The 23,662-nt window shown below is 43.0% G+C and overlaps 1 long non-coding RNA gene across 3 annotated transcripts in view; it reads left to right on the forward strand.

Moving 5' to 3' along the window:
- LOC133260665 (uncharacterized) overlaps nt 1–23,662 on the forward strand; it is a 143,856-nt gene that overhangs the window by 94,579 nt on the left and 25,615 nt on the right. For all 3 annotated transcript variants that reach the window (XR_009740922.1, XR_009740924.1, XR_009740923.1), the window contains one exon: nt 9,964–10,079. This is a non-coding gene — a long non-coding RNA (uncharacterized LOC133260665). The remainder of the gene's footprint in view (nt 1–9,963; nt 10,080–23,662) is intronic.

Genomic DNA, 23,662 nt, shown 5'->3' on the forward strand with positions numbered 1-23,662 from the left:
GGAGATGTGGGAAGGAAGGATGAAACCAGACATGAGTGTCACAACAGCATGAACCCTGCCAGACACGGGCTTTTCACACCCAAGGCCCAACCCATCTCCCTCGTCTGCCTCCCACAGAAAGCCTCTCTCGACTGCCCCGCCCCGGGTCCCTAGGTCACCCTGGATTCCTGTGTCGCATATACCACCTTGTATTATCATTTGTGTTTTTATATTCTGCATGTTGCCCCTGCCCCCTTCCTAACTCAATTGTGAGTTCATCGAGGAAGGAAGGGAAATACCTGTGAATCCAGTCCCTTCCTCTGTCCTCTGCTATGAAAGTGAAGTAGGGGTGAGTAGGGGGATAAGAGCAGTTTTGGAGTCACATGGTCCTGTTTTAATTCCAGCTCTCCTATTTTCTAGATTGATATGACCTGGGCAAGTTGCTTAACCCTATGAGGCCTCAGTTTCATCATCTATGAAATGGGGACAGTATTATCGCCTAGGGCTATTGTAAAGATGGAGATAATGCATGAGGAGTATTTAGCACAGAGCCTGTGGCCATAACAAACATGGGGTAAGTGGTGAGTGTGACTATGCTAAAGGCAAAAGAAACACTGCTAAGAAGTGATTCTATCAGAAGTAGAGGTTGTGGTTTACAGTGGATTGGAGCAGTAAGTGACCACCCATTGGTCCATCACTGAAGTGATAAGGACCGTGGGCCCACACTCCTCGGCCCTCAGCCCTCCACCCTCAAGCCGGAAGCACTGTTTATTTCATTCCTTGAAGATGACAGTCTTAGTTTCAGTAACAAAATGAAAAGTACCTGCTATGCATTGTATCCGTATCGTGCTATAGTGCTATGGTAATGTAACATGATATTCTTGAGGGAGGCTGGATGAAGAATATATGAAAGTGAAAGTGTTAGTCGCTCAATTGTGTCCGACGCTGTGACCTCTGCTCCTCTGTCCTTGGAATTCTCCAGGCAAGAATACTGGAGTGGGTTGCCATTTCCTTCTCCAGGAAATCTTCCCAAGCCAGGGATTGAGCATGGGTCTCCTGCATTGCAGGCAAATTCTTTACTGTCTGAGCCACCAGGGAAGGGTATATGAGAGGGCTCTAAATTGCTTCTTATGACTGTGTGTAAATTTGCAATTATCTCAAAATAAAAATTATTTTAAAATAAGTACCCAAATTAACTTATCTTTCATGACCCCTCTTTTTTATGGCCTTCTTTCCCCCAGCTCCCTTTCCACAGGCCTTGATTATACATCCCTGTGTCCTGAACACAACAGCACTTACATTGAATATTGATGCCCTGCCAAAAACATGGGGAGAAAAGAACAACAATAATGGATTATAATTAAGTGTTTATGTGCCAGAATTGTTCAAAGCACCTTTATATATATATAAACTATTTTAATCTTTACAATAACTCTTGAAGTTTCTATAACTTTCATTTCACAAATGAGAAAACTCAGGCTTTGAGAAATGAAGTAACCTGTTCAAGGTCACATAGAGCCCTGACTCTGAATTTCCTGGGCTTCAGAGCCTCTTTGGCCACTCTTTATAGATCTTGTAAATTTAAGAGTGAAATTATAAGTTTAGTGAACATCTATTATCTCCTATAGATACAAAATAATAGAAAAAAGAATACTCTTCCTTGTGCTGAGAACTCTTGGGATTTATTCTCTTTCATATATGAGATACAGTAATGTTAATTATATTAATCCTGTTGTCATTACACCCCTAGGAATTATTTATCTTACAACTGGAAGTTTGTACCATCATTTCATCATGTATATAAGTCAAAGCATTAGGCTGTACACCTTAAACTTATACAGGGCCATAAGTCAATTATATCTCAATAAAATGGAGGGAAAAACTTTTTTTGTTGTTTTTAAATTGAAATATAGTTGATTTACAATGTTGTGTTCATTTCTGGTGTATGGCATATATATATATATATATATAACTGAATTGTCATGTATATGTATATATGATACATATATTCTTTTCCAGACTCTTTTATACTACAGACTATTATAAGATATTAAAGATAGTACCCTATGCTATACAGTAGGTCCTTGTTGTTTATCTATTTTGTATGTAGTGGTGTTTGTTTTATTCCCCCTCTCCCTTTCCCCTTGCTGCTGCCACTGCTGCTAAGTCACTTCAGTCGTGTCTGACTCTGTGCGACCCCATGGACTGCAGCCCACCAGGCTCCTCCGTCCACGGGATTTTCCAGGCAAGAGTACTGGAGTGGGGTGCCATTGCCTTCTCCGCCCTTTCCCCTTGGGTAACCACAAATTTGTTTCCTATGTCTGTGAGTCCATTTCTGTTTTGTAAATAACATTTGTATCATTAAAAAAATTTTTTTTAATGTGTTTTTTGATAACCAGTGGGGTTTCCTTTATCTGTGCTCAACGGGTTCTGCAGACAGGCTCCCAGGAGCCATACAACAGTAAGGAACCACAAACTCAATCCCTTACCTGTCCATGAGGCCTTTTCTGGCCTCCATATTAAATGCTGGCCAATCCCCTCCATAAACCTACCCCTGCTAGGTGACCAGCTGTCCTGGTCCTCCAGGAAGTAAGGGGGCTCCCATGGTTTTTCAGTTTTAAAATCAGGACAGTGCCTGGCAAGCCTGGAAGAGATGGTCACCCCTTCCTGCTCATTCAACCTTACCTCCCTTCTTCAAAAGCCAGGGAGGTATCCAGGGACAAAGCATTCTTAGTGGAATCATAGCAAGTAGAGGTCACAGTAAGTACGAAGTCCTGAGGCAAAACATGCTTGATAGGTGGAAGGAAGAGCGAGGAGGCCATTGTGGCTGGAGTGGGATAAATTGGAGACAGCTAGTGGGCAGTTAGGAAGGGGAACTGAAGGAAGGCACAGATTGTGTGGCAATGGCTATGGATTCTACTTTGAGTGAGAATGGAAGCCATTGGCATGTTTGAGGAGAGAAGTAACACGACCAGAGTTACATGTGGAATTCTGGGGATAAAAGATCAGATTGGGTATAAAAAAATGCAGTGTGGACTAAACAAAGTGTGGTGTCCTGGACTGGGGCAAATGGTACAATACATCAGTGGAAAAACTGGTTAAACCCTAATAGTCTGGAGTGCGATGAATAGGAAGAGTCCAATGTTAGTTTCTTGATTTTGACAAATGTACCAGAGTAATATAAAATAACATTGGGAGTAACTGGGTAAAAGACACGTGGGGACGCTCCTGTTTATCTTTGCAGCTTCTCTGTAAATCTGAAACTATTTCCAAAACAAAAGTTGAGAGAGAGAGAGAAAGAAAAATGAGAGAAGGTGAAAAATATAGATAGCTCTCTCTTCTCTCAAGATGGGAAAGTTTGTGGGTGAATTTTTGGCTCTGCTGAAATTCTACCTCTAAAACTTTTCTGCTCTTTACCAAAGATTCCTTTTACCTGCTTTATCAGTCATTTATACCTTAGTATAAGTTAATTTGGGCTTCCCTGGTGGCTCTGACAACAAAGAATCTGCCTGTAAGGCAGAAGACCCAGGTTCGATCCCTGGATTGGGAAGATCCCTTGGAGAAGGGAATGGCTACCCACTCTAGTATTCTTGCCTGGAGAATTCTAGGGACAGGGGAGTCTGGCAGGCTACAGTCTATGGGATCACGAGGAGTTGGACATGACTGAGGGACTAACACTTGCACTTTTTTTTCATAAATTCGTTTATCAGCTACTTTTCTGAGAACAAATGGGGCAAGAAGTAAGGAAGTCAGGGTTTGCTTCCTTCGTGATTTTGTCTAGGACTATAGACGAATTGAGTGAAGTACCTTAAGCATGCTTAGCTTTTACTTTCGTTCTTTGCCTTGTGTGTGCTCAGTTGCTCAGTCGTGTCCGACTCTTTGCCTTCCACAAATATAAATGCATATCATTCTTAGGCTTGTTTTTTTCTCTTCTTTTTTTTTTAAATGGTTGTTTACAAAATTAGCAAAAACTGGGGCAGAAACTTGTTTTCTCCCTCGGTTGCAAAAGCTTTTAGGAAGTTGCAATTTTTTTTTTTTACAACTGCTTTGCTCCTGGCAGTAACCCAAGGGTAATCCACTACAGAAAACCATATCTGAAGCCCCCAGATGGCATTGCCTAGTCAGAGGATGGTGGCAGGAATGGCAGTCTCTCTGAAAATGACACGTTCTCACCTTATCTCACTGTCACAGAGCCTTGAACTTTTTCCTTCCCCTGTCATTAGGCTGAGAGTATTAGATTCCTAGGAGCAGGAGGGAAACCATAACAAGATGAGAAGATCTTATAAAGAAACTGTCCTATGCATCCTTTTTTCCTGAGTCAAATACAGTACGTGGAAATTTGTAAGCCATTAATTATAAATGTCTTATGAATGAAAGCAATAGACATTTCAAACTAACCACATTTTATATAAGAAACTTCACAGGGCTACAGAACAACAAAACTTTTGACTCTTCAAGGATGAAGTTGTACTTAATTTTTATTTCATCCAAAGCAAAAATTTAATTTCTGAACACAGGAACATACATGCTAACCAATTAGTAACTGTGCAATTTCTATTAAACTTTAAAATACAATTGAGTTCATTATTACACATGAAATCCTTAGTTCCATAAAATGTGCATTGTTGTTTTTTCATTAGAAAAACTTGCAATCATAATATCCTTTTCAAATTTTTACTGTTGTAATAAGTCCTTTTTGATCTTTGTACACCGAAGTTCTCCTTGGCTTGGCTTGGCTTATGAGGCCCATCAGCACCTTCAGGGCCAATTTATAGAAAAATGAGAACCTGTCCAAGACCTCACTAAAGAGAAACACAAAATCCTTTAAGCTGATTGGATGTTCAGTGCAAATGGAACTCAGGATCCTTATTTCATCTGTAATTCCATTGCTGTGATTTTAGCTGGAAAGGAAAGGAAGTCCTTAGCACGCCTTCACATAGCATTCAGAAGCCTCCTTTGGCATGGTTGGTTGGGAAGGGCCCCCCTGGGAAAGTGACATTTAAGCTGAGACTAAGGCGGTGCCAACTTCAAGGGGGCAAGACTTGTGTGGTCACAGAGGGTCCACATTCAGAAGGGCCTGTGCTTGGTTTAATGCCCTGCTGTTAACATCTTGAAATTCTGAATAATTTGGGAATAAGAGGCCCTGATTTTCATTTTGCACCAGGCCCTGTAAATTATGTAACTAGTTCTGCCTGGTAGAGAATAATGCTTTGTGGAATATTTGTTGACTAGATGGCAAGAAGGAGCCAGCTGTGAGACAAACCTGCAGATGGTTGTACCAGGTAGAAGGACTAGCAAGTGCTGAAGCCTTCCCGAGTGTAAACTGGACTGCCATGCTGGGCATTTCTGGGTCTGTCACGTACCCTGAACTTACTGAACCCCCCTCCCAGAGTTGTGCAGCACAGGACCTGCATATCTGTACATGGTGGCCCCGTGAGCAAGAAACAGGAAGGCCATTGTGAATAATCATTGCAAGGTAGAGGAAAGTTGGTGCAGACAGATTACTACAAAGCAAAAAGAGTGGCATATGAGATGGGAGAGTCAGGCAGTGATCAGATCTCAGAAGGGCCTCACAGACTGTGGTGTTAAACTTGGGTTTTATTCTGAGATGAGATGGAACACAGATGAGTTTTAAGCAGTTGAGTGACATGATACATTTTACGTAGAAGATGACTCCAGCTTCAGTTTGGAAAATGGATGGAGGGGGTCAGAATGAAATCAAGGAGGCTGGTTAATAGCCCAGGTCAATGATTGTGTCAAGATAGCTTGGACTTTGATGGTAACAGCAGAAAGTGAAGAATGAGCTGATAAGGTATATATTTGAGAACCAGCAGCAGTATTTATGCCTAGTTTCTGCTGGCAGCTACTAATCTGGTTTGTTCTACGTCATAGGAAATCACTGAATTCTCAGGTCATCCAACATGTCAGGGGTGATGGAATTCTGTCTGACTCACCTGCCAAGAGAAGACACAGCTGCATCACAGATCTCAGTTCAGTTCAGTCGCTCAGTGGTGTCTGACTCTTTGCGACCCCATGAATTGCAGCACGCCAGGCTTCCCTGTCCATCACCAACTCCCAGAGTTCACCCAAACTCATGTCCATCGAGTCGGTGATGCCATCCAGCCATTTCATCCTCTGTCATCCCCTTCTCCTCCTGCCCCCACTCCCTCCCAGCATCAGGGTCTTTTCCAATGAGTCAACTCTTTGCATGAGGTGGCCAAAGTACTGGAGTTTCAGCCTCAGCATCAGTCCTTCCAATGAACTGGGTTTATTCAGTTTAGATGATGAAGTCATGCTCATGTATGAAACAAGGAATCTGGAATTTGCGAATATCTTTGGTTATCAAGACTCTCTTTTGTATCAAAAGGAAATGAAACCATAAAAAAAAAAAATCACCTATCTAATGCACTCAAGACAGGAACTGCTGTATCATAATGACTGTGTTCCCATAGAGATCTCACAAGATATGCAAAAACCTGGGGCCACTCCGCAGTCAGCACATGACTATGGATTGATAATGAGCCTGTCGGTGGATGGTGGGAGTCTGCCTGTAGCTTCAAAGTCCTTTTTAACAGGCAAAAATATTCATCAGAAGCGGGATGCTGAAAGTTGCCATAGAATTCAGCTGCCTTGAAAATAGCCTGATACACAATTGTCAAACATTTAGGAACTAAGATTAAAAAAAAAAAAATTGAACACTTTGGAAATAAGCAACTTTGCACAGTGCCAGATTCATGACTGACCTCCAGGACAACAGGAAGGCTGAGAATAAGGTCACATTGGCGGGGTTTGTCCATGACCCAGGTGTCTGGCATCTTCAGCCAGTCAAGCACTTGAAAATGCATGGAATAGAGGGTCAGCAGTCCAGTGGATTTAAGCTTGAGTCCTTTAGTCATCAAGTTCCTCTTTCCAGCACTGGGCTGACAGAGTATGGTGGCTAAGGGTGTGACAACAACTGCTTCTCATTGCTGGGATGCTGGGTGAGACACGCCACGAGGACAAAGGCAACGTGACTGCTGAATGCTCAGGAGGAAAGGGAAGCCTATAAACCAACCTGTGTCACAATCAGACTCAGGGCGGGCCAGCGCAAGCAAATGGAGGCAGAAAGAACTGTGACAGTTTCGGAAACCAGTCCTGCAGATGGCTAGAGAATCACAAGCCGATAGACCGTGTTCATACCCCGGCGCAGTATTGAGAGAATGCTAAGAACTACTGTGCAGTCAGCGTTAGGAGAGGAGCAATGGCTGCCTCGGCACCTTCGAAGGGGAAGGCTGGAACCAGACAACGTAGCTCTGCCACCTACTAGCCTTGGAACCTTGGGTGTGTCTCCTAAGTTGTCTGAGTCACAGGTTTTCTGATTTGTCATCAAAGACCACTTCGGAGGATCTGTCCCACTGCAGCGTATGACACTGGTACCATCCTGACCTTGAAGTGCCTTCCTTCCTCCACTGACTTCTCTAATCTCCTGGTCTCAGTCCCAATACCATGCTGACCACGCTACATGTACCTCTTTTCCAGCTCCCACTTTATTGTTTTTAATTAATTTATTTTAATTGGAGGCTAATTGCTTTACAATATTGTAGTGGTTTTTGCCATACACTGACATAAATGAGCCACGGGTGTACATGTGTCCCACATTTGAAACCCCCTCCCACCTCCCTCCCCATCCCATCCCCCAGGGTTGTCCCAGTGCACCAGCTTTGACCGCTCTCCACGCATCGAACTTGGACTGGCGATCTATTTCACATATGGTAATATACATATTTCAATGCTATTCTCTCAAATCATCCCACCCTTGCCTTCTCCCACAGAGTCCAAAAGTCTGTTCTTTATATCTGTGTCTCTTTTGCTGTCTTGCTTATAGGTCATCGTTACCATCTTTCTAAATTCCATATATATGTGTTAATATACTGTATCGGTTTTTTCTTTCTGACTTACTTCACTCTGTATAACCCAGCACTCACTTTAAATGCCAATGTCCCCTGCCCTGATCTCTCTTCCCGTGTCCTATGCTGGAGCGAGCAGTTCATGCTCAAGCTCCCATCACCATGGTGTTTGCAGGCTCTAATTCTAGCACCAACCTTTCTCAGGGTCTTTGGACAAGTGTTTCCAACTACCTACAGATCTGGATATTTCTCCCTGGACATCCTCAGTCAGCTTAAATTCACTATGCCTAGTGTCAAAGGTCATATTTTCCTCTTTCCTCTTCCTCTAGAATCTCTACCCCAGGCGACACCATCACCAAATACCCACCTAGAAACCTAGGAGTTATCACTTCTCCTTCCTCTCCCTCACCATAGGATCAAAACAGCACCTATTTCTCAAATACATCCCTTCCTCTCCATACACACCCACTACTCCTTTTAAAAAGTATTTTTGGCCACATTGAGTCTTAGTTGCAGCACAAGGGATTTTCACTGTAGCATGTGGAATCTTTCCTTGCGGTACATGGGCTTCTCTCTAGTTGCTGCAAGTGGGGCTTAATTGTCCCACAGCATGTAGGATCCCAGTTCCCCAAACTGGGATTGAACCTGAGTCCCCTGTACTGCAAGGTAGATTCTTAACCACTGGACCATCAGGGAAGTCCCCATAACCCACTACGTTAGTGGGAGTGGTGCCCCTCACTTTTTTGCCTGTCCTGTTGCAATAGTGACAGAGGCTACTAATTTTCTGAATAGTATTCACTCCCTGATCTTTGTTTTAATATAAAGCCCCAAGTTTTAGACACAGACTGCCCAGTTAGAGACTACATTTCCCAAGACTCCTGGTAGCTGGGTGGCTGCATGACCAGTTGTCAGCCAAAAGGATGTCAGAGGAATTAATGCATTCACCTTCAAGGCACTTTTTTTTTTTTTTTTAAAGAAATGGTTTGCCCTCTTTTTTGCTTTCTTTCCACCTTTCCACAGGCTCATCCCACAGTTTTGACCTGATAGATGAGGAAAAAAATCCTAGATGAGTGTTTCTCAGACTTGAGTCTACCTCAGAATCACCTTTATTTTCTTGGGCTCCAAAATCATTACACACTCTGACTGCAGTCATGAAATTAAAAGACACTTGCTGCTTGGAAGAAAAGCTATGACAAACTTAGACAGCATATCAAAAAGCAGAAACATCACTTTGCCAACAAAGGTCTGCATAATCAAAGCTATGGTTTTTGCAGTAGTCATGTATGGATAAGAGAGTTGGATCATAAAGAAGACTGAGCACTGAGGAATTGATGTTTTCAAACTGTGGTGCTGGAGAAGACTCTTGACTCCCTCAGATAGCAAGGAGACCAAAACAGTCAATCCTAAATGAAAATCAACCCTGAATATTCATTGGAAGAACTGATGCTGAAGTGGAAGCTCCAATACTTTGGCCACCTGACGTGAACAGCTGACTCACTGAAAAATACCCTGATGCTGGGAAAGATTGAAGGCAGGAGGAGAAGGGCACGACAGAGATGAGATAGTTGAATAGTATTACCAACTCCATGTACATGAATTTGAGCAAACTCGGGGAGATGGTGAAGGACAGGGAAGCCTGGTGTGCCGCAGTCCATGGGGTCACAAAGAGTCGGACATGACTGAGCAACTGAACAACAGAATCACCTGAAGAGCTTGGTAAAACAGATTTCTGGGCCCTACCATATGGGTTTCTAATAAAGTTCCCAGGTGATTCTGATGCTGCTAGTCTAGGGACTACACTTTAAGAACCACTGTCTTGGGGGATAGTAGAGCAACAAGATCAAAAGGGATCTCAGTTCCCAAGTGGCCTTATGGAATAGTGTCACTTACATGGCCTTTGACCACTCATTTTTAGACTCTTACATGAGGAAGAAGGAAACTCTGCTGTTTGAGTCTTATTTTGAGTCTCCATGGTACAGAAGCCTGGTCTATACCCCTAAAATGCAGCCTGTATTCCCCCCTTTGTGATTCAACTTAGGTATTTTCAAACCACTGATTTACTTTACATTTCTCAAATCTCGCCTTTTGCCTAGCACAGCTTAACTCAACCAGGATCTCCGGACAAATGACGAGGCCTGGAACATCATGAGAAAATGGCGGAACTTCAGGCAAACTGGGAATTGGACAGGATCGTCTTCTATTCCTCAGGCCGCGGTAAGATATTTTCAAATTTTAAGTGCTGCAAGGGAGAAACAGTGACAAGACCCTATCTTGTCAGGGTAGATAACCAAAAGAGCAGATAACCCTAGCAGCCTGGGAGTTACATGCCAGGCATATAATTGCCCCATGGGTGATCTACTATAATATTTCCATTTTGCCAATGAGAAGACAGAGACAAAGAAGTAAGAAAACTCTTTGTGGCAGACCCCGAGAGTGCCCTGCTCAGAGTCCCCCCAAGGGAGGACTTGCTGCCCCGCTGTCTGCAGACAACTGCCTCCTTCGGGGTCTGCTCCAGCCACAGAGACCCACATCACCTGAGCTCATGTCTGGCCTGGCCTCTGACGCTGGGGCGGGGTGGAGGTAAAGGCCTGGCTGTTTCACCCTGACCTGCCACAACCTGGACTGGCCAATATCCTCACTCTGGAGCTCCCTGTCAGGCTGGCCAAGACTTTCAGGGGCTGATCTTATTTTCCTCCTCTGCCCAACCCTGTTTTCTTCTTCTTTCTCCCAAACCTTGATTTCTAATAACCATTCTCCCAAGTGCATCTCAGTATCTGCCTCCAGAGAACCCCACCAGCAATGCTGCTTGGAATCACAGAGCTAGTGACTGGTGAGGCTGGACTTCCGACATAGCCATCTCCACATAATCACAGTTCCACAGCAGTTTGCCAAACCAACTCATGGGATAGACTCAAGTTCCTTAGGGTGACATTCAAACTGTGTAATTTGATTTCAATCTTCTTTGTTCACCATACTTGCCACACTGCCCACTATGGGACTTATTCCATTGCCATACCAAGAATTCACTCAACAGGCGTTTTGACTGGAAGGCCCTCCTTCCTTCCATCGAGGACCTTCCAAATCTAGCTCAGACATCATCTGTGAGGTCTTTCTGATACCCCTAGAGAGTAAATAACATCAGGGTAATGACAGAAGCCCAGCCCATCTGCCTAGTTCGAATTCCAGCTCCATGACATAGCTGTGTGACTTAGAATTTTGTAACTCCAACTCCTATCTATAATATAGGGCTAATAGAAATAAATTCACTGGCTGTCTATTAAATAAAATCTGTAAGTCACCTAGGCCCATGCTCCTCAACCTTTAGCAGGCAGAGATATGTCCTGAACATCTTGATAAAATGCAGATTCTGAATAAGTGGGTCTGGAGTAGGGCCTAGGATTATGCATTTCTAACAAGGGCCCAGGAGATGTAGCCTCCGATGGTCCACAGACCACACATGGAGTAGGAAGGCCCTAGCTCAGAACCTGGCACTTTGTAGTCAGTCAGTGATATTTGCTTTGCCCCACCCCCAGTTCCACTCCTTCCTCTTGGCACCTATAACATTTTGTTCCCATCACTTGCATAATGTTCACCACACATAATTTAGTTGGTTGTTATATTCATGTCTCCTGCCAGACTGTGAGCAAATTGAGGATAGAAATTGTATTACCTTTCTCTCAGTATCACCAGGACCCAGTGTAGGGCCAGGTATATAAAAAGGAATCAATAAGTATTTGATGAACTAAGCCTATAAAATGGAAATAAAAATATCAATTCTGCCTGTCTCAACAAGTTATTGTAACATGCGAATGCGATAATTTGGGAGAACATGGAAACATAACATGTGGTAGAAATATAAAGCACTGCTATCCATTCAGTTTTCCACTCTGCATCAGCTCACATTTATGCAGCTGATGCATGTTTCCTTGTGGCAGTTACTCAGACTGATGATTATGAAATTCAGACTCATCTATGGTTTAAAAATAAATTCTTTTTGCGATAATAACTGTGGCACTATCTGCCTATGATAAGAAACTAATTATGATGATGTAAGTAAGAAGGGTGTATCTTTCAATCAATCAATCAGTCAAGAAGCAGGCACTGAGTACCTGTCCCCAGGTGGCTCTAGACTTTCTTATCTACCTCCTTCAAATGAGTGAGTGATCCCAGCCTTATCATCTCCTGCCTGTTTGAAGGTGGGAGGATTCACGCGGGATAGGCAGGCTTAGAAGCAGGGTAGATGTGACAGCGGGGTAGAAACACTCGAGACCAGGGGGAAAACACACATGTGCTCTTGTGGGAAGGGGTGTGGATCCAAGTGGCTATTCCTGGTGACACTGCCTGTGCCATGCCAGGTGGTCCCAGGAGCTTGGAGAGAGTGGGCTTCGAAACTAGCCACCTGGGTTCCATTTCTGGAAAAAAGGCTACCACTGGAGGCTCCCACGGTGATTCACCTGAAATATGTTAGGTGTGTTTTCTTTTTGTGTCGCGGAAGATGATGCCAGGCAGGCCGCCACCAAGGTCTCTGCTTCTTGGTGGTAGTGATAATAGGTGGTGGCTCAGGGCGGTGAGACGAGTCATTGAGAAGACCCTGCCACACCCTTAGGGACCTCTGGGCAAGTATAAGATTCCGACTGGGGGGAATGGGGTGGAGGGAATATGGGAAGGTTAACGTAGAGGCAAAAACTCCAAAATGTAGCAACCTGGAGACCATTAGGAAGGCAGAGCTGATGTGGCAGTTTCATGCAGATCAAGAATGACATGACATTGAGGTCGCTCAGTCGTGTCCGACTCTTTGCAACCCCATGGACTGTAGCCTACCAGGCTCCTCCGTCCATGGAATTTTCCAGGCAAGAGTACTGGAGTGGGTTGCCATTTCCTTCTCCAGGAGATCTTCCTGACCCAGGGATCGAACCCGGGTCACCCGCATTGTAGGCAGATGCTTTACCGTCTGAGCCACCAGGGAAGAGAGCCTACAAACCAATAAAATTATATTTTAAATAATTTTGATTATAATTAAGTAAAGTTAATGGCAAATTTTTTTTTAAAAAAGCAAAATACAAGACATGTATTAAGAATGTTCAAAATTAATTAAATGCATATTTGTATATCATTCAGAAAAATGTGAATTTTGGTTATACTTGGGAGATTTTAATTTCTGTGTTTATTTTTTCCAATTAATATGTGTTATTTTATTACCTACTTTTTAGCCATCTTTTTGGTATTTTCAGACACTTTCCTTATAGTATCCTTCCCCTTTCTTATCACTAAATTCCTGCATGCCTCTCTCATCAGCTTGATCTCCAGACAACTTCAGGAGACAGTGATTGTTATAGAACAACCAGGTCAGCCCGGGAACCTCTTCCTCGTTCTGGCGCTAATTCTCAGAACACCCAGTGTTCCACAGGGAGGCTCTTTCCTTGTCCCGCCTTTCCCTATCACCCCACATGGGACATGCTCATGCAGTGGGAGAGAGCTTTGGGCAGAGTGCGCTGAGAGGGTCTCTGAATGCCGATCCAAAGGCTCTGCACGTTTGGGGCTGTGGAGCACAGAGACCATGTGACACCTGGTTCCTCTCCCGGTAACTGGGCTCATGGAGCCAGAGTGCCTGGAAAGGCCTGCCTTCCGGGAGTTACCTGACTACTCGGCATTTGATAAGTCAGCTATGGCCTCCATACAGAAGTGAAGTCACTCAGTCGTGTCTGACTCTTTGAGACCCCATGGACGGTAGCCTACCAGGCTTCTCAGAACGTGGGATTTTCCAGACAAGAGTACTGGAGTGGGTTGCCATTTCCTTCTCCAGGGGATCTTCCCGACCCAGGGGGGATCGAACCTGGGTCTCCCGCATTGTAGGCTGACGCTTTACCCTCTGAGCCACCAGGGAAGCCATACAGAGGGATACTGTAAATGTATTCGAATGGATAAGGTACGTACACCGGCTGTGGTTGGTCCTCTAGGTCCCTTTTTCTAGATGCAACCACTGTGACCGTCTGATAGATGGTTACTTAATTCACAGGATTTAGATAAGATAGGGTAAGTAGATTAAGAAACTCAGAGACTACAGATATTTTCTCTAGGCCTTCCCACATTTTTAACAATCACAAAGACACTTTGTAATGAATACCACATTACAAGACACAAAATCAGGAGATTGCTGATGTTTTTTCTTCTTCAAACATATTTTACTGAAGTATAGTTGATTTACAATGTTGTGATAGTTTCCAGTGTACAGCAAAATGATTCGGTTATACATATATATTCTTTTGCATATTCTTTTCCATTATGGACTATTGAAAAAAGTGAAAAGTGTTAGTCACTCATCGTGTCTGACTCTTTGTGACCCCGTGGACTGTAGTCTGCCAGGCTCCTCTGTCCATGGAATTCTCCAGGCAAGAATACTGGAGTGGGTTGCCATTCCCTTCTCCAGGGATATCTTCCCAACCCACTCCTGTCTCCCAGATCCTTCCTTTTCAGGCTGTATGTCCAAATACTAAATCCTGATGGTGTTTGTTTCTGCAATGTTTCAATTGCACTGTAAGAATTCAGAACCATTTCTTCCTTTTCTAGTTGCTTTAGGTGTAGAGTTAGGTTATTTATTTGACTTTTTTCTTGTTTCTTGAGGTATGCCTGTATTGCTATGAACTTTTCCCTTAGGACTGCTTTTACAGTATCCCACAGGTTTTGGGTTGTTGTGTTTTCATTTTCATTCGTTTCTATGCAAATTTTGATTTCTTTTTTGATTTCTTCTGTGATTTGTTGGTTATTCAGCAGCGTATTGTTCAGCCTCCGTATGTTGGAATTTTTAATACTTTTTCTCCTGTAATTGAGATCTAATCTTACTGCATTGTGGTCAGAAAAGATGCTTGGAATGATTTCTATTTTTTTGGTTAGTAGAAGGAAAGAAACATAAAAATTAGAGCAGAAATAAATGCAAAAGAAACAAAAGAGACCATAGCAAAAATCAACAAAGCCAAAAGCTGGTTCTTTGAAAGAATAAATAAAATTCACAAACCATTAGCCAGACTCATCAAGAAACAAAGGGAGAAAAATCAAATCAATAAAATTAGAAATGAAAATGGAGAGATCACAACAGACAACATAGAAATACAAAGGATCATAAGAGACTACTATCAACAATTATATGCCAATAAAATGGACAACGTGGAAGAAATGGGACAAATTCTTAGAAAAGTACAACTTTCCAAAACTGAACCAGGAAGAAATAGAAAATCTTAACAGACCCATCACAAGCATGGAAATTGAAACTGTAATCAAAAATCTTCCAGCAAACAAAAGCCCAGGTCCAGACGGCTTCACAGCTGAATTCTACCAAAAATTTAGAGAAGAGCTAACACCTATCCTGCTCAAACTCTTCCAGAAAATTGCAGAGGAAGGTAAACTTCCAAACTCATTCTATGAGGCCACCATCACCCTAATACCAAAACCTGACAAAGATCCCACAAAAAAAGAAAACTACAGGCCAATATCACTGATGAACATAGATGCAAAAATCCTTAACAAAATTCTAGCAATCAGAATCCAACAACACATTAAAAAGATCATCCACCATGACCAAGTGGGCTTTATCCTAGGGATGCAAGGATTCTTCAATATCCACAAATCAATCAATGTAATACACCACATTAACAAATCGAAAAATAAAAACCATATGATTATCTCAATAGATGCAGAGAAAGCCTTTGACAAAATTCAACATTCATTTATGATAAAAACTCTCCAGAAAGCAGGAATAGAAGGAACATACCTCAACATAATAAAAGCTATATATGACAAACCCACAGCAAACATTATCCTCAATGGTGAAAAATTGAAAGCATTTCCTCTAAAGTCAGGAACAAGACAAGGGTGCCCACTTTCACCATTACTATTCTACATAGTTTTGGAAGTTTTGGCCACAGCAATCGGAGCAGAAAAAGAAATAAAAGGAATCCAAATTGGAAAAGAAGAAGTAAAACTCTCACTATTTGCAGATGACATGATCCTCTACATAGAAAACCCTAAAGACTCCACCAGAAAATTACTAGAACTAATCAATGATTATAGTAAAGTTGCAGGATATAAAATCAACACACAGAAATCCCTTGTATTCCTATACACTAATAAGGAGAAAACAGAAAGAGAAGGAAACAGTTCCATTCACCATCGCAACAGAAAGAATAAAATACTTAGGAATATATCTGCCTAAAGAAACTAAAGACCTATATATAGAAAACTATAAAACACTGGTGAAAGAAATCAAAGAGGACACTAATAGATGGAGAAATATACCATGTTCATGGATTGGAAGAAGCAATATAGTGAAAATGAGTATACTACCCAAAGCAATTTATAGATTCAATGCAATCCCTATCAAGCTACCAATGGTATTCTTCACAGAGCTAGAACAAATAATTTCACAATTTGTATGGAAATACAAAAAACCTCGAATAGCCAAAGCAATCTTGAGAAAGAAGAATGGAACTGGAGGAATCAACCTACCTGACTTCAGGCTCTACTACAAAGCCACAGTTATCAAGACAGTATGGTACTGGCACAAAGACAGAAATATAGATCAATGGAACAAAATAGAAAGCCCAGAGATAAATCCATGCACATATGGAAACCTTATCTTTGACAAAGGAGGCAAGAATATACAATGGACTAAAGACAATCTCTTTAACAAGTGGTGCTGGGAAATCTGGTCAACCACGTGTAAAAGAATGAAACTAGAACACTTTCTAACACCATACACAAAAATAAACTCAAAATGGATTAAAGATCTAAACATAAGACCAGAAACTATAAAACTCCTAGAGGAGAACATAGGCAAAACACTCTCCGACATACATCACAGCAGGATCCTCTATGACCCACCTCCCAGAATATTGGAAATAAAAGCAAAAATAAACAAATGGGGCCTAATTAACCTTAAAAGCTTCTGCACAACAAAGGAAACTATTACCAAGGTGAAAAGGCAGCCTTCAGAATGGGAGAAAATAATAGCAAATGAAGCAACTGACAAACAACTAATCTCAAAAATATACAAGCAACTCCTACAGCTCAATTCCAGAAAAATAAATGACCCAGTCAAAAAATGGGCCAAAGAACTAAATAGACATTTCTCCAAAGAAGACATACAGATGGCTAACAAACACATGAAAAGATGCTCAACATCACTCATTATCAGAGAAATGCAAATCAAAACCACTATGAGGTACCATTTCACGCCAGTCAGAATGGCTGCGATCCAAAAGTCTACAAGCAATAAATGCTGGAGAGGGTGTGGAGAAAAGGGAACCCTCTTACACTGTTGGTGGGAATGCAAACTAGTACAGCCACTATGGAGAACAGTGTGGAGATTCCTTAAAAAACTGGAAATAGAACTGCCTTATGATCCAGCAATCCCACTGCTGGGCATACACACTGAGGAAACCAGAAGGGAAAGAGACACGTGTACCCCAATGTTCATCGCAGCACTGTTTATAATAGCCAGGACATGGAAGCAACCTAGATGTCCATCAGCAGATGAATGGATAAGAAAGCTGTGGTACATATACACAATGGAGTATTACTCAGCCATTAAAAAGAATACATTTGAATCAGTTCTAATGAGGTGGATGAAACTGGAGCCTATTATACAGAGTGAAGTAAGCCAGAAAGAAAAACACCAATACAGTATACTAATGCATATATATGGAATTTAGAAAGATGGTAACAATAACCCTGTGTACGAGACAGCAAAAGAGACACCGATGTATAGAACAGTCTTATGGTCTCTGTGGGAGAGGGAGAGGGTGGGAAGATTTGGGAGAATGGCATTGAAACATGTATAATATCATGTATGAAACGAATCGCCAGTCCAGGTTCGATGCACGATACTGGATGCTTGGGGCTGGTGCACTGGGACGACCCAGAGGGATGGTATGGGGAGGGAGGAGGGAGGAGGGTTCAGGATGGGGAACACATGTATACCTGTGGCGGATTCATTTTGATATTTGGCAAAACTAATACAATATTGTAAAGTTTAAAAATAAAATAAAAATTAAATGTTATAATGTATAAAATAAAAAAAAAAAAATAAAAGAATTCAGAACCAACTTTCTTCTGGACTATGATCCCCTAACTGTCTCTGGATTAGCTGCTTCTTAAAATCATATTCTAGACTTTGTATTCATATTCTCCTGGAGCAGGAGTCGTAAATCCAAAATTTCCCTGTTGTCTTCTCACTTAAAAAACTCAAATGACTCCTTCTTATCCGTGAGACTTGAGGCTCTCCTTGATTTGACCCCTGTCTATTTTTCCAGCCACCTCACAACTCAACTTCCTATTGCTCATTCCCTTTTCTGTGGCCTAGGTTATGCTGAGAATTCCCTGCCTACCTCTCTTTACCCACCAACGGTCACTAAGCCTTTAAGATACAACTCAGATGTTATCATGGCCAAGAACCCTCCTCTGAACGCTCAGGTGGCTTGCAGCTCCCTGTCATTTATCCTATGACCATGTCCTGGGGAGAAACTGGAGAGACTAGCGCCCAATCTCCTAAGGTTTTCCCGTGACGGGGGTCTGGTACTCAACCTGGCAGATTCGATATTGAAATCTGGTACTCAACCTTTGCAGATTTCATCAGCAAATTGATTGAAAATAAATCCGTCTCTTAATGGCAGACTCAAATTACTTAACTTCTTGAAAAATGTATAAAGACAGAATATAAAAAATTAATTATAAGAAGTATAATTTTCCTAAGGATGGTAAGACTGGAATGTGAGAGACCAGTGCCTTCTTTCCCTGCAGAGAGACTTGCCTGTAGAGATGAATGAGAATCAGAACAACGGAAGCTAGATGAATCAAACACAAACGGAATCAGGCTAAAAAACCTGATGCCTCTATCTCCACATCAGGAAAAGCCTCCTTGCCCACAGGACCGTAATGTTAGAAGTCTGTCAAGTCATGTTTCCTTTTCCGTGGCCAAAGCCTGGATAGTCACTGCCAATGCTTGTCTCTGTCATTCCGGGTTTACTTCCCCTGCCCCCTGCTCTCAGTGCTTCTCTCTCTCATGAATCCTTTAGTGAAGTTATTGAAGAGGCTCTTGGCTAAAGCCATCCTTTTGGCTTTTGCTTTGATCACTTAAGTGTGAATTTTGTAGTTTAAGAACTCAATCTTGCGACTTCCCCGGTGGTCCAGTAGTTGAGATTCCATGGTCCCCATGCAGGGGGGCATGGGTTTGGTCCCTGGTCAGGGAACTAAGATCCCACGTGCCACATGGTATAGCCAAAAAAAAAAAAAAAAAAGGCAAAATAAATTACATCAAAAAAAAAAAAAGAACTCAACCTTATTTCCAGGTACTTGATGGAGGCCTCTCTGTAGGAGCCAGAGAGGCCTCCATCAAGTAGCAGCCACATAGAAACTAGAAACTTTAACATTTAACGCTCATTTCCTCATTGGCAGAAACAGGGGCCAGGGCCTTGCAGGGGAGGCAGCCGTGAGGGGGTGAGGGGAATGGAGAGAGGTGTAAGGATTGATTCCCCTCTGCCACTTCCATTCCAGTTTCTAAAAGCAACAGCCTTCTTTTTTTAAAAAAAATATTTGTTTATTTATTTGGCTACACCCTGTCTTGGACTTCCCTTGTAGCTCAGTTAGTAAAGAATCTGCCTGCAATGCAGGAGATCAGGGTTCGATTCCTGGGTCAGGAAGATCCCCTGGAGAAGGAAATGCCAACCCACTCCAGTATTCTCGCCTGGAGAATCCCATGGACAGAGGAACCTGGTGGGCTACAGTCCATGGGATCGCAAGAGTCAGATAGGACTTAGTGACTAAACCACCACCACCACCACCACACCCTGTCTTAGCTGGGGCATGCGAGGTCTTTGTTGCAGCATTCGAACACTTAGTTGCAGCGTGTGGGATCCAGTTCCCTGACCAGGGACTGAACCCAGGTCCCCTGTATTGAGAATAAGGAGTCTTAGCCACTGGACTATCAGGGAAGTGCCAGCAATGGCCTTTTAAACAATGCTTTAGAGTGAGAAGTTGCCTCTACGGTTGTGGTGAAAAGACTTTAGAGAAAGTGATTGAAATTCAGTGGTCAGACCTTGGAACCTTCAGAGAAGAAAGCCAAAGGCAGCATGGCTTTGTGTGCTTTCACACCTCCAGCGCCATCCCCCCATCTACCTAGCGCAGTGGTTCTCAAGTGGAATCCAGACTAGAAGCAAGAGAATCAACTGGGAGTTTGTTAGAAATGCAGATTCTCCTGGCCTCTCAGAAACGCTGGGAGTGCGACCTGGTAATCTGTGTCAACAGGCCATCAGGGTAAGGGTGATATGCAGCAAAATTGGAGAACTATGAACCCATGGCCCACACACCCCACCCACATCCAGGCAGACCTATTTCCTGGATGGATTCCCCCTTCATGTTTAGAAGTGGCTTTACCTGGGCCAGCCTCAGGGTTCTTGTTTGATGTACCTGTCTTCTATGGGTCCACACACTCAAGGGGTTTACTACATGGCTAATGGACTAAATGAATTACATAAACTGAACTATACATAGTGACATAATAAGTTCGTTTATTTATTCAGTTCAGTTCAGTTCAGTCGTTCAGTCGTGTCCGACTCATCGCGACCCCATGAATCGCAGCACGCCAGGCCTCCCTGTCCATCACCATCTCCCGGAGTTCACCCAGACTCACGTCCATCAAGTCAGTGATGCCATCCAGCCATCTCATCCTCTGTCATCCCCTTCTCCTCCTGCCCCAAATCCCTTCCGGCATCAGAGTCTTTTCCAATGAGTCAACTTTTCGCATGAGGTGGCCAAAGTACTGGAGTTTCAGCTTCAGCATCATTCCCTCCAAAGAAGTCCCAGGGCTGATCTCCTTCAGAATGGACTGGTTGGATCTCCTTGCAGTCCAAGGGACTCTCAAGAGTCTTCTCCAACAACACAGTTCAAAAGCATCAATTCTTCGGCGCTCAGCCTTCTTCACAGTCCAACTCTTACATCCATACATGACCACAGGAAAAACCATAGCCTTGACTAGATGGACCTTTGTTGGCAATGGACCTTTGTTGGCAAAGTGATGTCTCTGCTTTTGAATATGCTATCTAGGTTGGTCATAACTTTCCTTCCAAGGAGTAAGCATCTTTTAATTTCATGGCTGCAGTCACCATCTGCAGTGATTTTGGAGCCCCCAAAAATAAAATCTGACACTGTTTCCACTATTTCCCCATCTATTTCCCATGAAGTGATGGGACCAGATGCCATGATCTTCGTTTTCTGAATGTTGAGCTTTAAGCCAACTTTTTCACTCTCCACTTTCACTTTCATCAAGAGGCTTTTGAGTTCCTCTTCACTTTCTGCCATAAGGGTGGTGTCATCTGCATATCTGAGGTTATTGATATTTCTCCCAGCAATCTTGATTCCAGCTTGTGTTTCTTCCAGTCCAGCGTTTCTCATGATGTACTCTGCATAGAAGTTAAATAAACAGGGTGACAATATACAGCCTTGACGTACTCCTTTTCCTATTTGGAACCAGTCTGTTGTTCCATGTCCAGTTCTAACTCTTGCTTCCTGACCTGCATACAGATTTCTCAAGAGGCAGGTCAGGTGGTCTGGTATTCCATCTCTTTCAGAATTTTCCACAGTTTATTGTGATCCACACACTCAAAGGCTTTGGCATAGTCAATAAAGCAGAAATAGATGTTTTTCTGGAACTCTCTTGCTGTTTCCATGATCCAGTGGATGTTTGCAATTTGATCTCTGGTTCCTCTGCCTTTTCTAAAACCAGCTTGAACATCAGGAAGTTCACGGTTCACATATTGCTGAAGCCTGGCTTGGAGAATTTTGAGCATTACTTTACTAGTGTGTGAGATGAGTGCAATTGTGCGGTAGTTTGAGCATTCTTTGGCACTGCCTTTCTTTGGGATTGGAATGAAAACTGACCTTTTCCAGTCCTGTGGCCACTGCTGAGCTTTCCAAATTTGCTGGCATATTGAGTGCAGCACTTTCACAGCATCATCTTCCAGGATTTGGAATAGCTCAACTGGAATTCCATCACCTCCACTAGCTTTGTTCGTAGTGGTGCTTTCTAAGGCCCACTTGACTTCACATTCCAGGATGTCTGGCTCTAGGTCAGTGATCACACCATCGTGATTATCTGGGTCGTGAAGATCTTTTTTGTACAGTTCTTCTGTGTATTCTTGCCACCTCTTCTTAATATCTTCTGCTTCTGTTAGGTCCATACCATTTCTGTCCTTTATCGAGCCCATCTTTGCATGAAATGTCCCCTTGGTATCTCTAATTTTCTTGAAGAGATCTCTAGTCTTTCCCATTCTGTTGTTTTCCTCTATTTCTTTGCATTGATCACTGAGGAAGGCTTTCTTATCTCTTCTTGCTATTCTTTGGAACTCTGCATTCAGATGCTTATATCTTTCCTTTTCTCCTTTGCTTTTCACTTCTCTTCTTTTCACAGCTATTTGTAAGGCCTCCCCAGACAGCCATTTTGCTTTTTTGCATTTCTTTTCCATGGGGATGGTCTTGATCCCTGTCTCCTGTACAATGTCACGAACCTCAGTCCATAGTTCATCAGGCACCCTATCTATCAGATCTAGGCCCTTAGGTCTCTACAATTTGGCAATAACCAAGATCACCTCTCTTTCATAGCGTTTCTTTCTCTTTTCCCCCAAAGGCTCCCTTTCCCCTTCCCCACCTCCCTGAATAATATACAGAGCTCTCTAAGGTCCTATGGTACTTAGTGTGTTCTTTCTCCTCTAAACTCAGTCCCACAGAAACATTCATGCTGCTTTAAATATCACGCTGTGGGGTAACTTCCACCAGAAGGCCCAGGGTATCATATTCAACATGGCCACTACAAGCGCTGGTGCTGACTTTCCTTCTTGCCCATCCTGCCCCCGGTTGTCTGACCTGGTCTCACCGTTCTCTCTTGCTGTGGTTCCAACTCTTACTGACATCCCTGAGTCTCTCCTGCATCTTTTGTATCCATTCATTGCTGTCAACACCACAGTGGCTAACATCTTAATTCCTGGACAACTGTGATTAGCACCCAGCTGCTCTCTACCTCAAATCTCTCCTAGCTCTGGCCTAACCACAGCTCATCACTGTCAGATCAATTTTCATCAGATACCACTATGATCCTGACAGGAGGGGAACACTGCAGAACAAACGGTCGTGAGCATTGCACACCCCTGCTCTTGCAGGCAGCATTTCTGTCACCAGGGCATTGTCACAGGTTTCTCCCGTAGACTCCACCCACCCACCTTGTCTACCTCCTTCACCTCTCCTTCCAGTTAGGCTCCTCTCTCTCCCATTTACTCTGATTTTTCTCCCCTTCCCTTTGGAACTCAAAGTTTATTCTTCATCATGTCAAGCTAGCTCTTCCTACCATCCCCTCAGAACTACCTTTTGACAATTAAAATAGCCTAAGAAATTGCTTTGCTAAATCCAGCTCATTAACTGAAGACAGTTCTTTCTCCTAAAGGAGGTTCTGTTGACTGCTTTTAACCTTAAGAGTTTTTCTCCCCACTAAAGAGATAGAGAAGGAGAAGGATGGAGAAGTTCAGACTGCAGTGGGCTATCCAGGTGACCAGGCCTAGCCCAGGCCTGCAGGCAGAGTTTAGGGCCTACAGAGGCTTCCTGAGTGTGCTGGAATACTGAAGGAAAGGAACCAGCCTTGAGGGTGCTGGGAAGGAAGTGTGGTGCTGGAATCTGGCTGACTGTACTTTCACAGAGAACGCTGACCCCTTTAATTTTGGATGCCAAGAGAAAGGCCAACAACTAAACACCCAGAGGCCAAG

This window comes from Bos javanicus, chromosome 14 (genome assembly GCF_032452875.1).
Source record: "Bos javanicus breed banteng chromosome 14, ARS-OSU_banteng_1.0, whole genome shotgun sequence".
Taxonomy (NCBI): domain Eukaryota; kingdom Metazoa; phylum Chordata; class Mammalia; order Artiodactyla; family Bovidae; genus Bos; species Bos javanicus.